At 33.5% G+C, this 9815-nt stretch overlaps 1 pseudogene across 1 annotated transcript; it reads right to left on the bottom strand.

The window, feature by feature from the left end:
* Nucleotides 1-270: 270 nt before the first annotated feature.
* On the bottom strand, nt 271-2025 carry LOC147510686 (molybdate transporter 2 pseudogene; annotated as a pseudogene). Its single transcript, XR_015218988.1, has one exon. The product of XR_015218988.1 is annotated as a molybdate transporter 2 pseudogene (transcript).
* Between the last annotated feature and the right edge of the window lie 7790 nt (nt 2026-9815).

The following is a 9815-nucleotide window of genomic DNA, read 5'->3' on the forward strand; positions in this document are numbered from 1 at the left end:
GTCCACCTTTGGACAATAGACTTGCTGAACTTGTATTGAATGATGTAAGGGGAATGCTATATTTAAGATCTTAATACAGGTAAGGGTCTGCCTAACCCTATTAACCTTTTTCAAAAAAAAAACTAAAATGAAATTCTGGGATTAATCTGCTCAGATATGATGGTTATGCGCATATCAGTGTAAACTTAATATTTATGCACTGGAATAATCAAGTAATATGTTTCTATGTGAACGTTTGAGGTATAAATAGGTGGTTAAACACTATTACACTAAGAAAATGCACATATATATAGGCATGCTCTACACATGAAATACATGGTAACATGGAGTTATATAGGCTTAGGAAGAACTATAATTATGGCATAAATTGAGAGTCTAAAGATTGAGCAAATTATGTTAGTTACATACTGAGTAGAAACTTCTCTTGCTCCAATGCTCGGCTCATTTTACTGAATGACACCACTACCATCCCCTAATCCTTCAAGGGAATATACCACAACTCTTAAGAATTGTCACTAGTTCCAGCATCAGAAGGCCTTGATTTGAAAAATCCACCACCACCTAAAGAGCAATCCATCTCTCTCAGCTTCAAAACCAAAAACAATACAATCCCACATCCAAAACCCAAAGCCGCACTAGACCCCGTTAAAGACACTGCAGCACAGACCAACATTACAAAAGACTCTTGTTTACTATTCATATCTCTTGCAGCCATAGCTAATTCAATCCCAGAAAATAACAAAAGCACTCCCAAAATCCCAATAGGAAACTGACTTAATAACCTCACAAAAGAATTCCCAAATACAAGTCCCAAAACCAACTTCATGGCCCCTAAAAAGAGTACAGAAGCCCCACTCCTTCCACCAAACCTGTATTGCCCAGCAAGTCCCCCTGCCCCATGACAACAAGGCATAGCTCCAAACCAACAACCAACTAAGTTCATTATTCCAACACTAACTGAAACTGCTGTCGCCGATACATCTTTTTCGGGGAAAAGATCAGTAGACAGTTTACAAACTGCAATCACCGAATTCAAAACCGAAAGTGGAATCTGTGGTATTGCAGCGCGAATAAATCCAGTCTTCCAATCATCCCAAGTAATCTTCACAATATGAATCTTTGAAGGACCAAATTTAAGTTGTTTAAAAATCGAAGGGTCACGTATAAAACAAAGTAATAAACCGAAAATGAATACCAAGAAAGCAGCTGGAATTGCCGATAAGATACGCATTCTTCTTCCACGACGTCGTCTACGTTGGTCTAGTTCTTCTGATTCAGTTAAAGACTCAATCCCATCATCACCAGAACCAGTAACAAGTACTATAAACAAAAGTGCAGATAACGCGACAATTAGACCATCAAGGCCAATCCAAGAACGAGAAGCACCAGATTTACCAGTAGCAAAATTCTGATCATATCTTATATATTTAATAGCAGAGAAAGCAAACTGTAAACCCTGCGAAAGCTGAACACCCCGAACAACGGGTAAAGGAATATATTTATATATAACAGACATGAGACCAGTAACACCAAGGACGAGTAAAACAGTAGCAGTACAAATACCAGCAGCCATAATTTGCGGAACAGTGAGATGAGTCTGCGATTCAGAGATAGCAACAGCTGCTATAGATTTCATGGGCTGAACGGGCATAGGAACACCAAAGAGAAAGCCAGTAATGATGTTGTAGAATGAGGTGAAGATTAAGGTTGTGCCTAGATCAAGATGGTTGACTATTGAGAGTGCTAGAACTATAGGGATATATGTACCTAAATCACCTACGGAACCACCTAGTTCTGACCAGACGTTGGTCTTCATTTGGAAACTGGTTCTGAACGGTAAGTTGCTCCAGCGACGTTGGAGGAGTGGTGTAGTTGTTTGAGTCTGAGATGATGGTTCCATTTGGAAGTTGAGAGCGTGTAATGAGGAAATGATTTCTTGTGTGCCATTTGTTCGGAGATGTAGTTGGTTTAAAAGAGTCTCGAGTTTTGGATTCAGTGAACAGTGCCACAGTGGCTCTTGGCTTTTGGTTTACAATAAGAGCCAGTTTCAAGCCTTTCAACAATGTGAGTGCGATTTCAGGATTTTCAGGCCCTTCTCGTTTGTGGACAAATTGATGTACAGTACCGTGTGCTACAAATTGGGTTTTCAATCACTTTCACGTATTCTAGCCAACGTTACGTTTCAACCAAGGCCCAAAATATCGATATCGATAAATATATCGGTGTACCCAAAAACCGATATATATCGGATATATCGGATATATCTATTTTTTTGGTAACTAGTCCAAACTATTTAAAATATCAAAAATATCAGAAATATCGGATATATATCGGAAATATATTGAAAATATCGGATTTATATTTTAAAATGGTCAAAAAGTCAACCGATATGTATCGATTATATCGGAAATTCCGATATATATCGAAAAAAAAAGTTTTATATTCGGTGGATATATGTCGGAAATATCGATGTCGGTGTACCAAAATACCGATATATATCGGCGATATATCGGATATATCGGTGATATTTTGGTCCATGGTTTCAACAACATAGCCTAATAATAATAAACCTAACATTAAAGAGGCCAATTATTGTCTAAATCCCACTTTAACCTTCAATGGTGACGTCTTAAAGCAATCATTTATTATTATATATACTAGTAAACGGGCACATGCGCACGTGCTAGGTGAGAAAATTGGGGTGGAGAAAATCAAATGACTGAACGCATGTAAATTAGAATAGTAACATATTGCATTTGTTTGAATGAATTATGTAACATGTTTTAGATTAATACAGGTCGAGGTTTGACAAAACACTTCAATAAGAAAAAAAAAAAGTTCAATACGCTAGTTGTGTTCTTTGTTCTATTCGATTTTTGCTGCTTTGTCATGTTGCAAATAAATCTTGTCGAATATATATATGTGATTGAGGAACATTGTTGAATTCATATGAGTGTACTACCTGTAAGATATAAAAATATTATATTATGGTGTGCAACATAATTGCTATTCTATACTGAAGAATAAAATATCTAAAAAAAAAATGCAAGAAGAATTTTTTTTTATTTTTATTTTTTATCATTGTCTTCAAAATAATCTAGAGAATCCATCAGCTTTTTTCTTAATGTGATTAAATAAGCAAATAGCTTGGACAGAGAAAAAAATTGTAGCTAGCTAACAAATGCTATTTTTTTTTTAAATATTTAGAAACAATCACATTGAGAAACAACTAAAAAAAAATACATTGGACACTGTTAATATTTGCTCTATAGATCTACTAAGTCGAATATAATATGTGGAGTGAATTGAATGTGTAAATAAAAGCTTTCCGAAAGATATCTATATGGCAAGATTACCATTTAAAAGCTTTCAATATAATATGGATCTTATTTCATGTGTATGGAGATTCAATAATTCAAATGATGGAGTGATAATTTTTTCAAACTATCTGTTTGGAGGCGACGACAAAAGGAAGAAATTATGGATGCTAGTCGCATCGTTGAATTACATCTGTTTCATCCTGTTGTTAATCGCACAATCCTTTGATCAATTCTTGCATTGGTTATTGGTTCCCATTCTGAAAATGTTATTAGCACCCAATTCCACATGCAGTATTTTTGTAGGTTTTGGGCTTCAACAAAGAAGTAAACGATGGATATTTTCTATTGTTTATGTTCCATATTATGATTTCCTACATAACTATGCCAAAAGCAAAAAAATAAATAAGCAAATAATACTCAACCAATATGTGGCATTTATATACAACTTGAAGATGTTGAAAACAAAACAACCACCACATAGAACAAATAAAGATAAACAGTCTAGTTAGTAAACCAATTTATACGAACTTTAGCTTGGGATAAGAGACCCCAAATTTTTTTATGGGAGTTACAGAGATTGGAACGATAGTGAGAGAAGTTACGCTTCCTTTACAACTTGAAAGGTTTCATTGTGTTGAAGGAGCTCTTAGTAAATGGGCACATGTGTTGCATGTGTAAGTCATATAGTTGATTTATTCATATATAATTTAATATGACCAAATAATAAGATAATTGTAAGTACAATAATTCGCAGCATTATTGTTTTGGATCTGGATTTGGAGACACTAATTGTTTTTCTCAACTGTAGTTTCGTCTTTAGTCATTCGCATTTTTGCCTTTTCATGTGCCGAAAAAAAATATTTGAAAAGGTATCTAGCTGCCTGTTTTTAATTAGCAAATTTTTAGTACTTGTGCAAAGAACTATTTAATTAAAAAAATAATATATAAAATAAGGGGGGGATGAGAATAAATTATCCGAATTGACCTTGATGTTGCTGCTGTTATAACTTGGTTCTTGAAGTTGTGCATTGAACTGAGCAAATTCATTAGATTTTAGTGAATCAAAGTCTTGAAAAAATGTTAATAGTTGTTTGTTTGTAATAAATTCATTTTTTTTTTCGATGTACATTGTAAAAGATATATATGATGAATCATAAGAACCGCTTTTACCTTATTGTATTTGAAATGATCATTCGAATCCATTGGTTTCATGATAAGAATGTCAAACGAATCTCACTTAACCAGTAGAAGCGCTACAAGATGTTAGAGAGTTTGAGAGAAAAAAAAAATTGTGATTAGAGATGGTTAAGATGCAAAAAGAAAATACATTTGCTATGACAAATTATTAATAGTTTGTTCCTTGTGGTATATAGGTTTTTGTATGTTTTGTTTGGTGGAGCTGCAAAAGTGGGCATAATTTATCAGATCAATTTTTTTAGTGTTAATGATTTGGATCGATCAGCATATTACCCAACCGCTTGCCTTCCTGTTACAGTCACGACTTTGCGCTTGAGCAAGCTCTAAGGAGGATTAAGGTGCCTTTAATAGCAGGGTCAAGTATATGTGACTGAACATAACTCTCTGATAAGTCAAGAACAATCTAGCATTAGTTAGTAATCAGTTTACAGTTTACACATCTGTGGCAAAAGACTAATCATTTACTTTAGTGTGTTGAGATGTAAAATACTAAATGGCTTTATGTCCACCTTATATTCTTGGCTAGAGAGGAATAAAGAGTTGCGTCCACTGCTCAAATCCGAATTTGTAAAGAAGACATGCTAAATGACTATATATAGAAAAGATATCGAGCCATACTTGATTATACATATAAGTGGAACAACTTTGATGAAAGCCACCCAAGTAGTAGAATTAAGATTGGGAGAAAGCGCTCGCGCTTAAGTCCTTGACTCAATTCCTTGAGCAAGGAAATGATTAATCATATAATAAGAAATATTTGAATGGTGCTCCTCCTCCAGCGAGAACAGGGATCTAAAAGGGTGTTTGCACTTATGGGTGTTCGGACTTATTAGTTAGTACAGTAGTGGAAAGCAAATTGTATAGACGGATTCGAATGGACGTTTCTTGTTTCAGCGCCTCTTTTTTGAGAATTTGGGCTTGCCCTTCACAGAACAATAACATAATAGCCCAACTGAGCCTCAAACAATCTCCTCGATCTGAACTTAGGTTATTACTTGTAAGATTTAGAATAAGTTCAGTATGGGAGAAATAAAAAACGATTTACACTAAAGGCAGTCCTAAAAAAAAAAGAGGAAAACCTTCATCAATCAGGACTCAAGATTGTCAGAGCAGCTTTAGAGCATTATTTTGAAAGGGCAAAATGCACAAAATCAATAAAAATAGTTGGAACAAATTTGGAAATATTTAGAATGAACTCAAACACTACTCTAACAATTCATCCAACAAAAAATTATCTAATAACCAAATATAGTCATAAAGTTTTATTCCAATTGAGTTGCTGCCATCACCATAATTAATTATACACAATTCACCAAAGTGAAAAAGAATTGAAAAATACATACTGCTAAGGCCCTCATCACTTGAGAACTAATTGAAGTTCGTTCTCAAAGATTTATAAAGGAAAAAGAACATATACCTACTAATTTTTTCATACCATTCTAATGTCTTTTACATTGATTGTTTATAATGAAGTCCGTTGACGTGCTCCAATCCATCTCCATACTTCAATCCTATAACCACATATTCTTTGGTCAAACTTTGATTAAAACTAAATATCACAATAGACGGAAGTGTAACATTCTTTTGACCATAACTAAAGTGTCTTACCTGGTAAAGTTTGTAGATTCTCTTAGATGCAAAAGTCGTGTCTAAAGTTTGCACAGTTTCGTTAAAATTGTAAGAATAAATTACCTGGTCAAGTTTGCGGATTCTCTTAGATGCGAAAGTTGTGTCTGAAGTTTGCACAGTTTCATTAAAGTTGTAAGAATAAATTACCTGGTAAAGTTTGTGGATTCTCTTCGATGCGAAAGTCGTGTCTGAAGTTTGCACGGTTTCGTTAAAGTTGTAAGAATAAAAAAAATTTGCCAACATAATAAGCATATTTTTTTTCCCCGTGTTAGTTATAAACAATTAAGCATTAATAAAAATAAATAGTAAATAATCACCGCGGTTGTATATTTACTAAACATTCAGACTTGCTACGCATTCGTTTAGGCTTTGTTTCCTTAGTTGAGGTTCCAGGCATTTCAGCAGAAGTTTCAAATGGTAATATCTAAATCAAGAAGGAATGAATAAGAAAGATTAGCATATTAGCATGTATATTTTCTCTTTAATATATATCCCAAGTAAACAATTAAAAAAAAAAAACCTATTTTTCGATTAGTTTAGGATCATTCACTTTTGGACTCTCGGATATAGGATCTGGGTAGATAGTATCAGGAGTATGCAATTCCACTGTGGTCTGCATCTATAATCACAAAAAGGAATTATGTATTGAATAAATAAATAATTATGTCTTGTCTATCTATTCCAAACATTTACCAAATATACTTTATCCTTTTACCTTTTCAATGTGAGTAAGCATCATGTCTCCCTCTAGCTTGTAATCCACAGGAAAAACTTAAGTTGTTGTGAAGCCATTGGTGGCCTTATCTTTGATGTTGTATTCACTAATTCTTATTTCAAAAATTAATGATGAACCTATAAGCTCATTAAGTATATTCTTAACCATTTGAGAATCACTTTCCTGGTTTAAGAAAAGATTATGCACTTGAATAAGATATATTTAAAGGCAAATAAGTTAGTGTTGAAATGTTTAATAGTATATTTACTGATTTAAGCATTGCCTCCAATTCAGATGCTGGATGTTTAATCAGTGCTTCTGCTTCTTGTCCAAATATAGTCATAGTTGAGCCATCTGTGTGATCTTGAATGCGGACTCGAATTTGATATTTAGCATTGAATGTCAATATCAATAATTGAAAAGGAAGTGAAGAAGTACTTAATCAAATTTAATAGTTTTACCTTGTAAATGGAGATGGTATAAAATAAGTACAACTATTACACCAATAGTGATCATCCTTTTCCAACACTCTTTTCTTTCGACACCTAGCTTTAGGGCAGGACAAATAGAATGCCTCGTAGTCATGTATGACTTCATAAACTGAAGCTTTGCATGTCATAATATGTCCCTGAAAAGAATGGTTAATATATATATATATATATATATATATATATATATATATATATATATATATATATATATATATATATATATTATATAAAAGTGTAATGTTAACTCACAATGGAGTCTTTGTCCAATGAATTCAAAATTTCAGAAAGAGTTTTCCTGTTCTTGAGTTGTCGGTCACTTGATATACGATCAGTAGAGGATGACCCTTCAAGCAATGCAATTTTTTTGTTCTTCGAACTAAAAAATTGTTAGTTAAATTTCTATTGAACTTGAGTAATGTAAAGTGTATGAACGTGTGAGAACTTTACCTATCTTGTAGATGTTTCAGTTCAGGCATATCCAAGTTGTAATAAATTTTTGTCGCCCTTATTGAATTTAGATAGTATACTTCTAAATTTGTTTAAAAAGTAGTTAGTTCCAAGGTAGATAATAAAAGAACCTCCCCTTGGAGGTACATAAAATCTGATTGCATTACCGCATATAAGAAAAGGTAGATTTCAAAAAATGTGGTATTTATAAAAGTAGGAGACAACAACGGTGCCTTAAGAAAACCTACCATACCCTGTGATGCATGAAACATCAAGCATGAGCCAAGAAAGACCAATCTCCACTCCAACGGGATTTTGACAACTAGACATCTTCACACATTTCTTCAAAGTTCATATGCTTTTACATGTTGAGGCTCGACTCAAGGTGGTAGAAGGATGTAGTATCATCAAGTGTAAAACCAATGGCCATCTTAAGAATATCTCCTTCTCCCTCTTCTTTACTGATACGAAGACTAATAAGACAATGCATAGATTAACAACCTTCAGTTATTGAGTTACAGTATTGCCAAAACGACGGGCTGAACCTTCTCTACACAAACACATTGAACAAAATCAGTGAGTACCAAATAACTTTAATTTGGTTCAACTAAAGACCAACTAGCAATCAACATGTATCAATGAAACTAAAAGTTAAAAATATATGAAAAAAAATTTGACCAAACTTAATAACTTACATGTCAAAAGTCTGAAAAAGAAGGCGAAGAGTTCAGTACTTCAAACGTAAATACGACATGAGAAAGTTCAAGTATCATTTATTTGTGCTGATACTGTGATACACCTACTACGGAATAGTTTATGATAAGCAGATCATTAGCAAATTGGGTAAGCCTAGATGGGACCATAGTGTTTCGAATTTGATTTTCTTTCCTTTTGTGTGTATATTTACATTAGGTCTAATTTCCACTGATGATTCCAGTAAAATAGACTTTGTCTGTTGCTTGTAACCTCAAACAGTCATCGCATCATGAGTTTGTCTTTTCTATATGAATGTATGTATCTACCTTTACACCTTTGGAATGATCAATGAGACTTACTAGATTCAACAATTTCACTAATTGGATTGTTGAAGTATGAACTTACACATCAGACTTACTGGATTCAACAATTTCACTAACAATAAAAGTGCAATATAGTATACGCTCAGTCGTAATTCCACGTAACTGAAAATTAGGAAGAGAGTGCAATTATACCATCAAAATGTACTGAAAAAATTTGAGGGAGAATCTCGTGCTAATATAGAGTGGGCACCAAAAATGAATAAAATATAAATAATGTTAATGTTATAGTTTGAGGTTAGATCATTACCTTCAGTGGCAAAAGGCGAGAATTCTTGCTGAGTGAGTCGCATTCCCACTTTGTCAGGCTATGATATGATTCTGTTATGAATAAAGGTTAACGTTAACATTAACAGTAATGAATTGAAGGTGGACGCAGAAAGAGGAATAGTAATTGGAAATCCAAACTAAAAGTAAAACAAAAAATTTATCAAAAATATGCAAAATTGTAGAATGAATTATGACGAATATGAGTTAATGAAAAACTTAAAAAAATGTGACCTATTCCATGGTGAATCAATGTGCAATAGGGGAAAATGCTATTGCAGATGTGGGAGAACCACAGAAATGGAGAAGACTGTAACTCTTTTGTTGTGTACACCCGATTGGCCGACTCTGTTGTTCGTCGAAATACAGGAACAAACAAACGCAAAAATGAAATAAAATAAAATTAGACGAACAAATTGAGAGATGAAGGGCAGTAAGCAAAATTAGAAGAATAATATGAAGTCCGGCCATATAAACATGAAAAAAGTAAAAGTTGTTCAAACTAACCTCATCCATTGTATCAGTGCAATTCCAACAAAAAGGAGGGAGAGAAAATAGTGGAGTTTGGGGATATAAAGATACTAAGAGGAAGAGAAGAGAATATAAAAATCAAAGGAGAAGAGAAAAAATTGGAGTTTGGAATATAAGGAAACAAAGATTGAGAAGTCAGAGA

The sequence above is a fragment of the Coptis chinensis genome, chromosome 3 (genome assembly GCF_015680905.1).
Source record: "Coptis chinensis isolate HL-2020 chromosome 3, ASM1568090v1, whole genome shotgun sequence".
Taxonomy (NCBI): domain Eukaryota; kingdom Viridiplantae; phylum Streptophyta; class Magnoliopsida; order Ranunculales; family Ranunculaceae; genus Coptis; species Coptis chinensis.